Source organism: Mustela putorius, unplaced genomic scaffold (assembly GCF_011764305.1).
Source record: "Mustela putorius furo isolate JIRA1106 unplaced genomic scaffold, ASM1176430v1.1 tig00000876_pilon_pilon_pilon, whole genome shotgun sequence".
Taxonomy (NCBI): Eukaryota; Metazoa; Chordata; class Mammalia; order Carnivora; family Mustelidae; genus Mustela; species Mustela putorius.
In genome coordinates, this window is record NW_025421506.1 from 1,391,450 (window position 1) to 1,408,776 (window position 17,327).

Sequence of the window (17,327 nt, forward strand, 5' to 3'; positions counted from 1 at the left end):
ATTACTGTTGCTTGGTGTGGAGTGTTTGGGGACTCTGTTCACTGCAAGTTGGTCAGAAATAGTCCAGGGACTGGTGTCAGAGCACATGGTGATTCTCTAAGGTTCTGAGGAGCAACAGGATTAAGGTACAAAAGAAAGGTAATCAGCTGAAAAGAATTCTGGACTTTCAAAGTATCATTAGGTATAGAAGTTATGCTTTCCTCAAAGCTAGAAAGAGTAAGTGCAATGGGGTGAGACAGATATTCATAGCCAAAGCTGCACCACTATTTCTACTCCCACCAGGTGCTAATTCCTTATCAGGATAAAGCAGTTCCATGTGATCATCTCCACTGAAGCTGATGGTATGTGTCTTAATCAAATCCACAAAGTGTTTCTGGCTTATACTTGGAGATTTAAAAAAAATCACTCGTTTGTATCTTAGGAAAAAGTCAGGTCACGGGAACATAGGTTTAGGGGAGGATTAAACTCTGTGAGGGTTTAACTAGCCAAAAATGCCACCGATCACATACTCTCAAAGTCGGCAGGAAATCACCGGTCGTGGTCAGAACACCATCCAAAACAGGTAGCCCCTCACTCCTGCAGCCCTGGATCTCAATGCCAAGACCTCCCTTGGCATTGAGAACTGTGCTTTCAAGAGAAGCCAGGCTTTCTCTGCCTCTGCACCAGTAACCCACTTCAGGCTAGCGGATTCTGTGCTGTGGGGCTCTCCTGTGCCTTGTAGCGTGTCAGCAGCATCCTTGGCCTTTCCCCCCGGAAGCCAATAGCATCTCCCTTGCCCCACTGTGTGACAATGAGAAGTGCCTGCAGACTTTGCTGCCAAACATCCCCTCAGAGGCAAGAAGACTGCTGGTTGAGAACCACAGCAGTGAACAAAGGCGCAAGATAGAGTAACATCTCATGAAATCTTGTCTCGGATCTTGTTATTGGGAAGACTGTTTCAGCTTGAGGGTCTGGAAGCAGAGGGGAAAAGGGTCATAAGTCAGACTGGGCTGGAACATCATTGCTGTTCAGGATGGGTCCATGAAGATGAGATCACTTGGTAAAACCCTCACCTTACAGAGGGGTGGACCATTGGCCAAGGCAGACCTGTGATCTGGAAAACACTAGAGAACTTGCACGGACTATCTTTTGTATTTTCCCCCTTTTTTGAGGTTAAATCCACTCGAAGGGTTAAAGAACACGCTGTTAAAACAAGCCTTTTAAGGATACTACGTTATTTTCTCTCTAACGACAGCAATGCAGCTCCCAGCTCTGAGAAACATAGGGAAAGCGGTGCTTCTCGAATGTGGGAAGGGTGTCCTGTTCAACTCAATATAATATGCCCTTCCTGAGGACTCAGGAGCATGGCAGGCATGGGGCTAAGTGCTTTAGACTGATTGTAGCATTTAAGTGTTGTAACAACCCAATGAAGTAGGTACTCTTACTGTTCCCATTTTAAAGTCAAGGAAATTGAGGCTTAGTGAGGTTGAGTTGCCAAAGGCCAAGCCTTATAAATGATGGGTCTAGGTTCAAATTCAGTCATCAGGCTCCAGAGTCCACTCTTAACCACGAGGCTCCATGGCCCATTAGGGGAGGAGGAACTAACTTACTCTTTTCTTTTCTTTCCTCTTCTCTTCTTTCTCTTTCTTTCTCTCTCTCTCTCTCTCTTTCTTTCTTTCTTTGTTTCTTTCTTTTCCTTCCTTCCTTCTCTCCCTCCTTTATTTCAGATTTATTTATTTGGGGGGAGGAGGGGCAGACAGAAGGGAGAGAGAGAGAGAATCCCAAGCAGACTCTCTATCCCTACTGTGCTTGAAACCTGACACAGAGCTGAATCTCACGACCCTGAGATCATGACCTGAGCCAAAATCAAGAGTCCAAAGCTTAAGCAACGGAGCCACCCAGGAACCCCTGGAAGAGGAACTTTCTAACAGATAAAATTGGCTGCTGCTGGGGTAGAAGGATGTTCTCTTCTTCCCTAAATTTCTTTGGCTGCTGCAATAGTTAAACTGACACAAAGCAGATGAATCAGAGAAAAATGTAATTCTGTACAATGGGAACCCCATAAAAATATGAGACTAAAAGCAGTGACAAAAGCAGAAAGCTTTTATGACAATATATTTGGTATATTTACGGTCATGAATTGAACAGGACAAAGGAGTTTGTGCTTGGGATCGTAAATCGGTGAAGAAGTGATGCGATTTGCTGATAGAGCCTTCTTGACTCCGGATCTCCTGTCTGGTGGTTAGGATGCCTCTACTCTCCTGGGACAGGGAGGCTACCTCTCACGTAGGAGATTTAGCTCCTGCTTTCAGGGGGACAAAGGATGGTCAGCATGTCCTTGTGCCAGCTGTATCTCAAGTACCTTTAATTCAAAATAATCAATATGCCAAAGTGGTGTATTTTGGGGTGTCCCTATTTGGTTCCTCTTCACTGACAAGAAGAGGACTAGACTCTTGCAAGCGAAGTCTGAACGGAATGGAAAGGGCCCTTTTATTGGGTGTAAAGTCTGTGTACATGTGAAGGACTCCCAAGTCTTGGCTTCGGTCATCTGTGCTGTAGGAGCTAAAGACAGAACTGCAGTTGATCTCGTTATTCACAGATCGCAAATTCACCTATTTCCTGAAATTTATTTGTAATCCCCAGATCCGTGCTCACGACAACTTTGCCGTCATCTGTGGGCACGTGCGGATTGGAGCCACATTTGAGTCACGTGTTCCCAGCCGAGGCCAGACAAGGTGCCACCACGGCCTTCTCCTTCCAGCCCTCGCGGTGTACGTAAGTGTCCTTTTCCCAACCTGGCTTATGCCATGTATTTTGTGTTTTTGTGCTTTTTGTTGGTGATTTCACTATTTGAAATAGTCCTCAAGCGGGGTGCTGAAATGCTATGTAGGGCTCCCCATGGCATGCAGAGAATACATGTGTTAGATAAGCTGTGTTCCGGCTTGAGTGACAGGGCCCTCGGCTGTGAGTGCCGTGGGGATGGGTCAGCAATATACATCCAGTAAGAAACACACAACAAAGCTATGCATGTTCTGTGGACAAAAATGTGACCAGAGGTTCACAGGAACTGAACTGTGCATTTTGCCTAGAAACAATGGTTCAGGACTCATTAATTCAGTATTTACATTGAATTTCTCCAACTCTGCAAATAACAAGAGTTGACTATATTTAATAGCCTAGAGCTGAAAAGTATACATTTTTCAGTGGCAGTGGGAGGGGGCTTACAAAACGTATTGTCCCAGAGGGAAAGTGTGCTTATCCATCTGGTGATCTTTGGGAGTATAATAAATACACAGGATTAACTTCACTTTGTTATGCTAGATGTATTAGGGTGTATATAGGAAGTATTTCTTTCTAGGACATCAGGAAGATTTTATTTCATTTGACCCCAGAGAGTCATTGTGAATTTTCCCTCATTGCGTATTTTCTTTTGCTCACACTTGAGAGGAAAATTCTACCAGTGATGGAAATCCAATCACAATTTCCTCTTTGTGCAGGAAGTGCTTGTAGATTCCTGGTGGGTTTCATTCCCAGTATTAAAGTGATCTCATTTAAAAAAAATATTTTATTTATTTCTTTGACAGAGATCACAAGTAGGCAAAGAGGCAGGCAGAGAGAGGAAGAAACAGGCTCCCCATAGCATGGAGAGAATACATGTGTTAGATAAGCTGGTGTGAGGAGCCTAGGGTTGACTTCTTTGTCCTTTCTTCCTTGGGTTAGCTTCAAACTTCAAGAAAAAACACTTCTCCCCACTTTTTCTCTTCCAGTGTCATTTAGACCACTATGTCGGCCTGTAGTAATCCTGTTCTCATTTCTTTTTTGGTTGCATAAATATTGATTTATGGCTTGTTTGAAACTCTTGCCTTTTTTTTTTTTTCCTCCAAACTTTTGAGATTCAGTCTCTGGTAAAGGATGATTTCGCGGGACTGGGGGTAAGCAGGGGGTTCTCTCCTGCATCTCCTCCTTCCTTCTGCCAATGACACCCTGGGCTCATTTTCTGATTCCCAGCAAAAGGTCTTCCCTGGGATGGCATCGCCTTTAGATCTTAGGCCTGACTGGGTCTCCACAGGGCAGCAGACCTGAATCTCTCAGGCCCTCTTGATTTTTCCCAGCCAGGGAAGGCCAAGGTTCTCAGACTTTGTTAAATTTCAAGGACAAAATCCCATGACCGGGAAATAACTCCGTTGTGTGATGATTGCCTCTCAGGCTGTGACTTTATCGCCACTAGTATCATACTAGGAGAAGCGTTGAGTAGAAGTATTGCTTTAGTTGGTCTTCCAGTCTTTCTAGCATGTTCTCTCGGGATAGAAATGGTCTCTCCCTCAGAAATGATCACTTGCCGCAGGCATTAAAGGGATCTGCATGGAAGCTGCATGACTGGAGAGGCTGGTTATTCATGCTTCACATTTGTAAGGGGCATAGAATTAAATTGAAATAAATAGTGAATAATATATAATTAGCAATATTTTTAATAGAGAGAGAAAAAAGGGTGAGTTTCAAGACATTGTGACCTGAAAGTCCAAAACCAACCAACCTACCTACCTACCCACTTACCTGCCAACCTACCAAATGAACAAAAAAGTCCCAGACTCCAAACACTGAAGCAAGACGAATGTGTCTAGGTACAGGATAGTGGAGTGGTGATTGGCAGTGGGTTCTAGAGCCCAATTACTCTACCTAGACACATACATCCGTGAAGACTGATCTTCCTCTGTCCTCCTGCTTCTGTGTCCCACAACTGTCTTATGAGAAAGGAAGTCACTTCCGTAAGATCAAGCGAATGGTAGGGTAGAGCTAAAAAAACTCCTCTACTAGGGAGTTTTTAAGGGTTCAAAAATTATGGGTAAGACATGACTGATTTATCCCCCTGGACGCCACATTGCCCCATTAAGAACACATGGGTCCTTCTTGGGGAGTTGAAGAGATATTAGCTATCACAGTGGTTTAGAGCTTGCCAAAGGCTCACAGTATACGAGCAGATGTAAGTATATGGGTTGTACAAAATTTTCACAAGAGGGGGATGATCAAGGGAAAAATATGTTTAAAAACGTTCCTTTAGGGGAACAATAAGACAAACAAACAAACAAACAAAACCCAACCCTGTCGAGAAGCCCTGTGACAATCATATTTCTCACCAGTATTTTTTCATCTGTGGAAACATTATTTCAAGCATCTTGTGTGAAATCATGAACCCCCTGGTGCAGATTGGGCTCCCTCTGGAGTGTTATAAACATAATTTTCCTACAAATAGATAGAAACCAGGTGTCAAGATTTGATTTAATTCTTTAATGAGGGAACCAGCAGGGGGACCAAAGTGCTGGCTCAGAGCATTTGAAGGGGAAGGATTTGTGGTCTTTAGGGAAATGGGTGCCCAATCAGGCAGCCAGGTTAGATATATGACTTTAACTTTCTAGAGCCCAGGGAAACCACCACAGCTTTGGGGCTCACTTTTCTACCAGGTCATAAAGTCAGAACAACTTACCAATTTCTACAGGTTAACTTCTAACCTGACTGAGCTAACAACCGCCTGCAGTGTTATTGCGGATTGTTAGCCAAATCCGCCGTGACAGCCCTTGGGGGTGTCAGGTGCGGGTCAGGCAGGCTCACTGGGCAATGCTCCAGCATGACGTAAAATGTGAGGCAATGATCCCTCTACCTTTCTCAAGCTTGGTGCCTGGTTTTTCTCTAACAAGAGGATGGATTTGTGATTGCTGCTCTTCTGATTACCGCTAACAGAACACCTCTGCGTCGTGGATTCCTGACAGGAGGTCTTCAAATGATGACCAACCTTCCTCCATGAAGAAGAATCTTGATTTGCATACCCCTCAGATTCATGCTTGGTATGTGCTAGGCATCGTTCTAAGGGTCTTGCAAGTATCATTTCATTTAACTCGTACAATAGTGCTATGAGGTATGTGTATTAGGGGTCTCCAGAGAAATAGAACCAAAAGGATTAGTATATGCAGAAATAGAGATTTATTACAAGGAATTGGTTTGTGATTATGGTGGCTGGCATGTTCAGATCTGTAGTGTAGGCAGGAGGACTTGACACCCAGGAGAGCTGATGGTGCAGATGAAGTCTGAAGTCAATCTCCCAGAGAATTTTTTTCTTACTCAGGTCAGTGGGGGAGGGGTTGGTCTTTTTGTTCTATGCAAGCCTTCAACTGATCAGACAAGGCCCACCCACACTAGGGAGTGTGACCTGCGTTAGTCGTCTACTAAAATGTTAATCTCAGGGGTGCCTCAGTGGTGCAGTCAGTCAAGCATCTGACTCTTGGTTTTGGCTCAGGTCATGATCTCAGGGTCATGAGATGGAGCCCCACGTCAGGCTCCACGCCAAGCACAGAGCCCGCTGAAGATTCTATCTTTGCCCCTCCACCCTCGCTTGTGCTCTTTCTCTTAAAAAAAAAAACAAAAAACAAAAAACAAACAAAAACCAAAAAACAAGAAGTTAACCTCATCCAAAAACACCTTAGCAGAAACGCCCGGAATAATGTTTGACCAAATGTTTGGACACTATGGCCCTGTCAAGTTGGCACATGAATCATCGCAGTATGGATTGTTGTAATTACCATTTTCCCGAGGAGGAAACTGAAGCTCAGGGTTTGGCATCCACAAGCCTGAGGTCACATAGCCCCAGGGCCCTCTCCTGTGACACTACAAGTATCGGTGGGCTCAAATCCTCCCAGCTGTCTGGGAGGGCTCTGAGCCCCTTGCCCTTGTCAGACTGAATCAGCATCCACACTCAACTTTTCATGCAGAGGTTTGTCCCTCACAACCCACCGCTCCTTCCTTCCACCCGTCATCACCGCCCACATGGCCCCTGCTGGCGGGAGTCACTTCCCTGCATCTGGCACCCCAGGCCCTGCACATTTGGGCCCACCTTCTCCCTCCATCTCCCCCAGGTCCCCATCTCACCCCCCCCCCCGTGCCCTCCTGCGCCAAAGCCATGGCCTCTGCGCCCCTTCCCTTCCTGCTCCTGCCTTCTCTTCACTGAGACCCCGTTTTCCCTGGGGGTCCATACGAGAACCCCACCCAACCTTCGGGCTCTTCCCACTTGACGGCTTCCTGCTTGTGCCCCTTGGGGAGGAATGTAACCGCCCCGAAAGCATGTTGGGATGCTCTGAGTCTAGTTTGGAGGCAGGGTTTGGCCCTCCAGGGTGAGTTTGGTCAAGGATAGATGGAGGGAGAAGCGGTGATGAGACCCGATGGGCGAGGTGGGACACAGGTAGGCAAGCAGGTTAAAGCGCTTCCTAGGGACAGGAGAAAGGCATGAAGGGGGGAGGGTGGAGGGAGGAGGGATCCCGCGCCCCCTCCTCCTGCGGGTTCCTTGTAAGTAAGAAGCCTCCCCTCCCCAGAACCCTGGGCAGAGTTCATCCCTCACTTCCTGTGCTCGCCTGCCCTGGGCCCCGCTTATCACCACTTCTCTGAGCACAGTGTACGGGCCACGTTCAGTGGGTGCGGCTCAGCCCCACAGTGCTTAGACACGGGGAGCTCAGCGATGCTGGGCGGTGACCCGGTGAGGGCATCAGCACATGCGATATTGTGATCCATGCCTTCCACGACTCTGAGACCGGAGATTAGGATTAGTATTAGGAAAGGGCTCCTGGGAAGACCCATGAGGAGCCCAGGATGCAAGCCAGGGGAGGGAGGAAGCCACGTGACTAGTGAGGTCCCATCCACTCCCATGGGGGTGTCTTCAACCTGGTCTGGGAGCCAGCTCTGCAGGGGAAGTGATCTCCATGTGCAAAACTAGACCTCAAAATGAGGGCGCCTCCCACAGTCACTGGCTAACGGTCTCCCACAGCAACGGTACAGAAGGTCGGAGGGGTCTGGGGAGAGCACCAACCTGGTCCGCTGCCGACACTGAGCCCTGTGCTGTAGCGGGAATTGTTGGGGAGCCCAGCGAAGGCTGCACTTGGGGCCATCCCTGCAGAATCCATCAGATCCGGTCTGTTCCATTCACTGCTGAATCCTTAGTTCTTTGACGTGCGCCTGGCACCTTGTAGTGACTCTGTATGTGTATGTTAGAAGAATGAACCAGAGAGACAGGCAGAGCAGAAGGGGGCATCATTTTCACATTCTCTACTGGGGAGTTTTTAAGGGTTCAAAAATTATGGGTAAGACATGACTGATTTTTCCCGGAGTCCTGGAAACTTCAAATCTTGGGAGATTCTTATTCAAGAGAATTGTTCTCTGGATCCGCAGGCTTGCGGGCAGCCCGGGTTTCCTGGGGCCCCTCCAACCTTCTCCTGGCCCCCACATCTTTCTTCTGTTGAAGACATGACCCTTGGCGTGGTCATGTATAGGGATTATGTTCTTTTTTTGGTATATCCTGGGAGCTACCAGTAGTTAGATAACATGACATGGACTCCAAGCAAATATTGCCCCATGTAGATGTGTAGTAAACTCACATTTGGGGTCACCTGGGTGGCTCAGTGGGTTAAGCATCTGCCTTAAGCTCAGGTCATGATCCCACGGTCCTGGAATGGAGCCTCGGATTGCGTTCTCTGCTCAGTGGGGAGTCTGCTTCTTCTTCTTCTTCTCCCTCTGTGCTCTCTCTCTCTCTAAAATAAATAAATGAAATCTTAAAAAAAAAAAATAACCCAAAGAATGCACACAACTGTTAGCAACTGGACACAGATCCATTCATTCTCTGTCTGTAAGCTCAACAAAGACCCAGTTCCCCGAGCCTGGCTTCAGTGGCCTTGATGCTGTCATAGCGTAGAGGTCAGTTGAACTAATTTTCTGTGCAGCGTGCAACTAGAATCCTCTAACCAAAGATGGGCTATGGGACCGACCATCTATGGACCAAGCTCAGGTAACATTCCTCCCTGGAAGGGCCTCTGGGTCCCCAGTGAACATGTCTCCCGGTCAAGGCTGTCAGGGCACCATCTCTCTAGGCCCTCGTCCCCGGTCTGCTGGAAGGGCAGGAGCACCCTCGCCCTGCACAGCCTGCCAGGGACAGCAGGTGTTCGGTGCTGAATATTCAGGGAGGACAGAGGGAGGCACTGCTAAGGTTTTGGGGGAAGGAGGGCTCCAGAGAGGGAAGGCCCCTGCTGACCTCTGTGTGCAAACTTTGGGAGAAAGTGTCCTTTCTGGGCGGACACACTTAAAAGGGCAACCACAGTCCTGAGATGTGCAGCTCTGGAGCAGAAGTCACTTTGTGCAGAGAGAGGTTGCTGCCCACCACCGCCCCTCCCACTCCCATCCCTGAAAGGTGCACTGTCCTGGCTCCGGCCCAGGGCTTGGGGCAGGTGCGGGCTGGTAGCGCCCCCCCGACTCTCCGCGCCCCCCCCCACCCGCGCACCTGTGTTTGAAGTTGTTTTCCACCTCCCAGCTGGCGTCCCACGTGGCTCTGACAAAAGTCTGTGGGTGGCCAGGACCTGCTCTCTGCCTTGAGCAGCATCCCAGGTGTCATTCTGGCCTGTTGGGACCTTGGGGAGGACTCACTACCTTTAAGTACCTGCCCTCTCCAAGGAAGCTGAAAGCCCCGGATACCTCTGGTGACAGAAAGTGGGCTCCTCCCAAAGCATCCTGTGTTTCCCATTGGCCAGTTGCTTTCCTTGACCCATTAGGGTCATTTAGATCATTAGGTCATTTAGGCAGTGAAGAGTAGGACCTGGCATCGAGAGCTCTCAGCTCTCCAGTAGCCAGGCAAGTGGAAAAATCTCAGGAGGTAGGGCTGGTGGTCAGACCTGGGAGGGAGGTGTGCGGGGGACCCGTTCCATCGCAGATGCCCTGCCGTCCAGCCTCCTTGTTGCACTGATGGGCTGCTGAGGCTTAGAGAGAGTAGATGTGGTCTGGGGACTTCGCAGCCAGGGAGCTGCTGAGTGAGAATGAGAACCCAGAGTCCCCCACACAGAGCACTGGGTAATCCCAGCTGCTGCCCCCAAAAGGGGGTGTGTGCTGGAGTGGTGACATGAGTGAGGGGCTGTGGGCAAGCCACTTAACTCTCTGTGCCTCGGTTTCCCCATGATAATAAAGGGTGTCGTACGAAGCTTCCAGGTTTCTCTCAGCTACCAGATTCCACAATCCCAGATTCCTTCCTCTATACATTCTGGCTTTCCACTTTCTGTTTTTGTAAAGGATAATTATTTGATTGACTCCTTAAAACCAACTGCCAACTAACATTACTTCTAATTGCACATCATTAAAAAAAGGATCATTTGTTGGGCAATTTCAAAATGATTCATTATATAATAAGCCAAAAAGTTAAAACTTGCAAGATACCTAGTTAATTATGAAACTATTGTAAGGACCTATTTAGAAATGGTCCCTGCGCCCCTTCCCCCAGGGGATTTACTTGGAGACAAGTCCCAGAAACCAGCTTCAGGTAACAAAGCCCAGATACAAAGGTGGGTCAGGCCAGGTGGAGACATCGATCAGTCGGGGGTTGCATACAGTCTCCCTAGTTACCAAGGAGTATGGGCCCTGCCCTTTGGGCGCCAATCCCAATCAAGGTGTAATAGGCTGGTTCAAATGTCTACTAGGGTAAATTGTAACTCAATTGGTCACCTAGCATCACTGTGGAGTTTCCTGTGTGTGTTACAATCTCATTGGCCACCCGTGCGTGGCCAGGCCGACCGCATGGCCTTTGCCCTTAAAAGCTAGCCTGTGTGGGGGCACCTGGGTGGCTCAGTGCGTTAAAGCTTCTGCCATCAGCTCGGGTCATGATCCCAGGGTCCTGGGATCGAGCCCCACATTGGGTGCTCTGCTCAGCGGGCAGCCCACATTGGGTGCTCTGTTCAGCGGGCAGCCCGCTTCCTCCTCTCTCTCTGCCTGCTTACTTCTCTGTGATCTCCGTCTGTCAAATAAATAAATAAAATCTTAAAAAAAAAAAAAAAAAAAGCTAGCCTGTGAAACAGAGAAGGGTTGCCCTCTCTTGGAAGAGGTGTGTCCCTGAACGTTCAGTTAGATTCTTGATGCTTGGTGTGAAATAAAGCTTTGCTTGACCTTCGCTTTGTATCAGTCTCGCTCCTTTAATCACGGACCCATTACTGGGGCATAACACTATCAATCAAGGAAAAGATAACCAATATTTGGGTTCCTTTTCATGAAATGCAAGTATAAATATGTTACCTGATAATCTTGAAGTGCGGCACATGTAGTCAGAGTGTGTTGGGCAGTTCCAAATTCAAGGCAGTCCTCGGGGGTCCCTTAGGATGTTTTGCCTCGTATTTTGCGGTATTCCAGATTCATTATCCCACATAACATTTTTCTGGAACAGTCTAATTGTAAGGATCTCTAGAAGAGATTTTGTTAGTTCCCTTGGCCACCCATTTCAGGATTATCACCACTTGGCCCACAGAAGGTTGTTGTTGGGTCTGTGAAGCCTAAATTTCTCACAATGTAGGACCATCTGGGCTCTCAGTTTGGCTCATGTTGGGGGTGTTGTTGTTGTTGTTGTTGGTGGTGGTGTTCAGGCCTGTTCAAGACCAGAGAGTGTCCTTTGAATCGCAGCATTTACCAGTGGTAGGCCTTGGGTGCTGTGGAATCAGCTGAGATTTCTGATAAATGCTGGCAGCAACAGAGCTGGGCCCTTGAAAACAGGTCCCTCAGGGCAGGGCCAGGTTGCAGAGGTGGTGAGACAGCACGCTGGAGGTTCATGACAAGGCACAGATCACTAACTAAGCATTCAGGTGAATCCACGTGAGCCCAGGTAGCCAGCGCTGTGTGATCGCAGGAAAGCCCACTCCTTCTCTGTTTTCTCATCTGTAAGAGGAGGTTGGACTAGGGAATTTCTAAGACTTCTACTCAGGGTGGTCTGAGTTGGTTATTTATTTTTTTTTTTTTGTGGGAAGGAAGCCATTTGGTTAAAATCATGTCTCCGATCAATTAGCTACTGTTTTTCCTGTTGTATTTGTGAGAGATGGGATTTTGTCACTTGCGAAGGACTGTGCCTGAACTACAGTAGGTGAAAAAAAAAAATCAAGCTGCAGCTGGGGCTGTCCGCAGTGTCTGCGGGGCCTCAGGGATACAGCAGTGAACACTGTAGGCAATCCTGCGGTGTAGACAATGAGAGTATCTGTGTGTGTGCTTAGAGCACCTCCCGCAGGCAACACAAAGAATGCTCAGATAGTTCATGCCTCCCGGGCCAAGGGGCGGGGGGACATTGACGTTCCATTGCAGAGTCTGCCCTTTTTGAGTTTTGTACCCTGCGAGTGTATTTCCGTTCATGTAAATAAAATAGTTTAAAGAAGAGAAGGACTCTGCGCTCCTTCGTGCCTGTCTCACGCCCGTTCAGGCGGCGCTGGGAAGCGGGAGAGAGCCTGTGATGACCCAGAGCTGCCACGTGGTGGCAGTGTTTCCCTTTGCTCCGCTCAAGGCAACCCGCCCTCTCTTTAATGAACTCCCCACTGCGGATTTCTGGGCTCCTCCCTATACGCTTTTACGGGCCTCAAGTGAAGATGCAAAATAGTATCCTGAGTGGAAAATAATGGCTGTAACAGATATCCCCTGGCTCCTCCCTGTCTTCTATTAGAACATCTCCCAGCTAAGTGCCCCTTAGCCGCAGGCAGGGGGTTAGGATTGCATAGAGGAATCCTAGGGAGATGTTGGGCTGATTTGTGCCTAAGGCAAGGGAAGTAGAAAGCCAGGTTGCATCAACCCGGCAAGGGGGACAGGGGCGGTGTGAAACCCCACAACCTCATGAAGGGACTGGCTTTCATGGAGAGCTTGGCTTTTTTCTTCAACCTACCAGCCGGAGCCCCAGGGCCCATTCTATCTGAAGGGACTGGTGGGCAGCATCTTCCACTGGACATCGCAGAGGGCAAGGCTGTAGAAAGTGAGGGAAAGCCGTAGGGATGAGGACCTCGGCCGGGTTAGCAGACCCTTGTCGGCCAAGATCCTCTTTGGTAAGGTTGGGGGACTGATTCACTTTGGAGGTTCCGGGCCCCCCAGTTCAGGGCTGCCCCAGGATCACTGGGGAAATGAATACACACCCAGATTCTGGGGCCTTGCTACTGTTCAGTCTCTCCTGTGGGTCTGGGTTGGAACCCAGGAGCGTGGGAGTTTAATACGCTCCTGGGAGAAGCCACGGGAGCCTGGCGTCTGACGTCTAGGAATGCTTTTCATTTCCTTCCAGGGGGGAATGTGTGGTTGTGGACGTGATGGCTCCGTGTGGAGGACATGCCCTGAAAGCCACTTCTTAAAGCTGCCGAGGTTGGTCCGCATTCATATCTTCAAGATGCTGTAGGACCTTCTTGGGACAGGAAGCCGATTCTGTGCCTGGTGAGGCCTGGCCTTCCTCCAATCCTGGCTTTCCCACGGACAGAGGGTGATGGCCCTCAGGAGGGCCTCTGGCTTTCACCTCATAACCAGGGGGTGTCTACAATGCAGACTTTAAGTTCTTTATATCATGAAAAAAGTAAACATATACCAAAGTAAAGCCAATAGTATATAGTGAGTCCTTATTTATTCCTTACCTAGACTCAACGGTCACTAAGCTTCTGCTGTACTGATTTACCTAATCATATTTTTTTGGTCTTGGTCTTTGATAAAATCCAAGCATTTTGTCCATTCTCCTTTGTATGGGGCATTTTTGTCATAATTTCTATGCCATGATCACAAGCTAATAATACCTTCTAGGTGTTAACTAGTTCTCTGTCCACACTCAAGTTTTTCCAAAACTGTCTCAAAAATGTCTTTTTACATTTAGTTTGACTTCTGACGTTACGTCCTAATATCTTCTTAAATGTACAGCCGCATAGGGAGGGTGTTTGAAATATAGCACCATGGTTTTGGAGACCATTCAGCTCCCCCTCTCCCCAGTGTCAGAGTCCTTTGACGGGTGAAGGACTGCTGTGCATTTAGTATTCCCATAGTCTCTTCCAGGGTCCATAAGTGGCTGGAGTATGGACTTGGAATGGAGAAACCTATGAGCTGTCTGACCCCGGGGGAACTACTTATCTTCTCTGAAGCCAGAAAATTCCATCACTGAAAGGCAGAGGAGAAGCTCCATTTAACCATCTGTCCAGCTTGGCCACTCTCTGTCTACTCCCTGGGCTGACAGATGCCCATGGCCTGCTCAGCGGCAGACACTCATGGAGCTCCCCGTGACACATCGAGCTTGAGAGGCAGACCTTCCAGCCCGCAGACATGGTCTCCCCCAAACCTGCCCGTGCCAGCTCTCCTTGAAATCATCCTCACACGATTTAACGAGACATCATGAAAATTGATGAAATATGGATGTCAAAAAGACCTAGAGGTGTGTCCATCTCCTCTGAGACCATTGAATGCTATGTAAAGACTTGGGGCGGACAAGCTCATAAAAAACTGGTTTCCCCCTCACCCCCAAGTTCACTGAGCAGCAGCTGACATATAACACCGTGTAAGCATAAGATGTACAATGTGAAGATTTGGTATATGCCTGGGAGACAATCACCACAATAACTTCAGTGAACACCCAGCACCTCACACAGTTATGATTTTTTTAGTGCATGTGTGGAGTACTTCTAAGATCTCTTCTCTTAGTAACTTTCAAATGTACTATAGGGTAATAACTATAGTCACCATGCTGTATATTAGATCTCCAGAATGTATTCATCTTATAATTGGAAGTTTGTACCCTTGGACCAGCATCTCCCCATTTTTCCCATACTGGCCCCTCCCCTAACTCCCTGGCAACCACCATTCTACTCTCTGCTTTTGTGAATTTGACTTTTTTAGATTTCACATCTGAGTGATATCATACAGGGTTTATCTTTCTTTGATTTGTTTCATCCATGTTGTCACACATGGGAAGACTCCCCTTTTATATGGCTGCATAATAATGCATTCTATCTATTCATCTATCTATTCACCTTCATCCATTGATGGACACAGGTTGTTGCCATGTCTTGGGTGCTGTGAGTAATGCTGCAATAAACATGGGGATATAGTTATCTCTTCAAGATAGTGGTTTCATTTATTTTGGCTAGATAGCAAAAAATGGAATTGCTGGATCATATGGTTAAAAACTGGCTTCTGAATTGGGTGTAGAAGACATGGTTGTAAGGCCTGGGAAAAGTTACAAAAATGTGGCAAAACTCTCCAATTCAGATTGCCTTTTTTTTTTTTTTAAGATTTTATTTATTTATTTGACAGAGAGAGATCACAAGTAGGCAGAGAGGCAGGCAGAGAGAGAGGAAGGGAAGCAGGCTCCCTGCTGAGCAGAGAGCCCGATGAGGGACTCGATCCCAGGACCCTGAGATCATGACCTGAGCCAAAGGCAGTGGCTTAACCCACTGAGCCACCCAGGCGCCCCCAGATTGCTTCTTAAGAGAGTTTAAGTTCTAGCTCTGCTTTTAAGAAATGGAAACTGGAGATCAATATCAATGCACACATGTAGAGTTTATGAAAGACAGACCATATAGATCTAATCAGTAGAGTTCTTCAAAGAAAGACCCGAGGTCAACACCAGCATTGGGGAATGAAAAAACATATGTATTACGTTGAAATTAAATATTTATGGTATGTATGTACCATGTTTTATGATTCTCTGCTTTAACTTATTATTTCTTTTCAATTAACCACCCGTCTACGGGGGATATTCCTGGATATAAGGATTCTGTATTAATAATAAATGCTTATCTCAGAGGACGAATGTGAGGAAGAAATGAGATCACACAAACGTTCTATTCCAGTGTCTGGCACACAGCAGGAATTCTCTAAATTCTAAATACAAATTCTCATTCCCCTCCCTTTCCTTCCAGTGGTAAGGAACCACAGCTTCCCAAGACAGCTGATTTTATTTCCAAACAGCTCTGGATTGTGAGAGGCTCTTCTAAAGCCTCCTTATAATTTCTATCTATTAGTTCTGGTTTTGTCTTTTGGGTATACACAGAACCAAGGCTGTCTACATGTATTTGAAGACAATCATCTTGTCTCTCCAGGAGCATTTCTTCTCTACAACCAACCCAAGTTTCTTTCTTTTTTTCCCCCCTAAGATTTTATTTATTTATTTATTTGAGAGAGAGAGAGAGAGAGAGAGTACAAGTGGGGGGAGGTGCAAAGGGAGAAGCAGGCTCCCCGCTGAGCAGAGAGCCCAACATGGGGCTCCATCCCAGGACCCTGAGATCATTGCCTGAGCCAAAGTCAGAAACCTAACTGACTGAGCCATCCAGGTTCCCCAAGATTTTTTTTAACTGTCCCCATATAATACTTTTTCAAGATTCTCTGCTCATTCTTTTTGCCCATTCCTCTTGGGGCTCTCTCCACACGACTCATGTTATACCCCAGATGTATGTGACATTCTCTACGTGGTGCTCTACAGCTACTCCACTACTTTGCCTTTATTCTGGACACTTGCCTCCAACGGGGCCATCTGCCTCTGCATGACAGTGTCCAGTGTTGCAAACACAGGCCTTGCTGCCAACTAAAACTTGCAAGTCTTTTCCTGAGAGACTGCTGTGAGGCCAGGCCTTCTTCATCCTGAAACTGTACATTTGATTTTTTTTCAACCTGTGCAGAAATTTCTATGAATTACATTTCATCCTGTTGGTTCCAGTTTTCTAACTTGAGTCCTTATTTTATGATGATGATGATGATGATGATGTTTGCTATTTTGATACAAGTCATCCATGAATCAACTATTTTCCCTACCTTGATGTTGTTGGGTAATTTGGCAAGGGGGCCTTCTAGGTCTTTCTTCCAGTTGCTAGTAAATATATTGGACAATAAAGAGGTTGAGAGACAGCCATGCAACACATGACAAGAGGTCCTTTCCTCCCTCTAGTTCATTTAACTTTCAATTCAACAAATATTTGTTAACCTGTACATACATTGTTCTAAATGCTGGGGATACAACAGTGGACAAAAGAAACAAAAATTTCATCTTTATAAAGCTTACATTTTAGTGGCTGTCATTTTGGCTAGTAAGGCCTGCCACCATAATATGTATGCCTTTGTCTATATTTAATTCAGCTCACACTTATTCATGAAAATAATTTGTTAAGTTCGTATGTGTTGAGACTTGCTCTTGGTCCTCAAGGCACGTAATAGGTAGCCGCTGACATAGAACAAATAAACTCAAATCTTCAACCATTAGATTGGCAGAAAGCTTATTATCACACTCACGGGTGTCCCCTCTTCCTTCTGGGTCATTCATGAGCCTTTCGAAAGTTTTGCAGTCTCAAAGGAAATTTCTCCAAACTTCCATTTTCAGGTGTGGAAAAATCTTCAAGTTGGTCAGCCCGTTGTAGTGGCTGTTCCTTGCCACTTAGAGGCGCTGTTGAACAGAGTGTCTGTGCGTCATCCCTCAACCCTTCCCCCAACCCCTTTTCCAATTGACCTGGGTACCTGCTCCGCCCAGGACAAGCTGCTGCCTTTCAATGGAGGGTGATTTCACTTCCTCTGGGCCTGCTCAG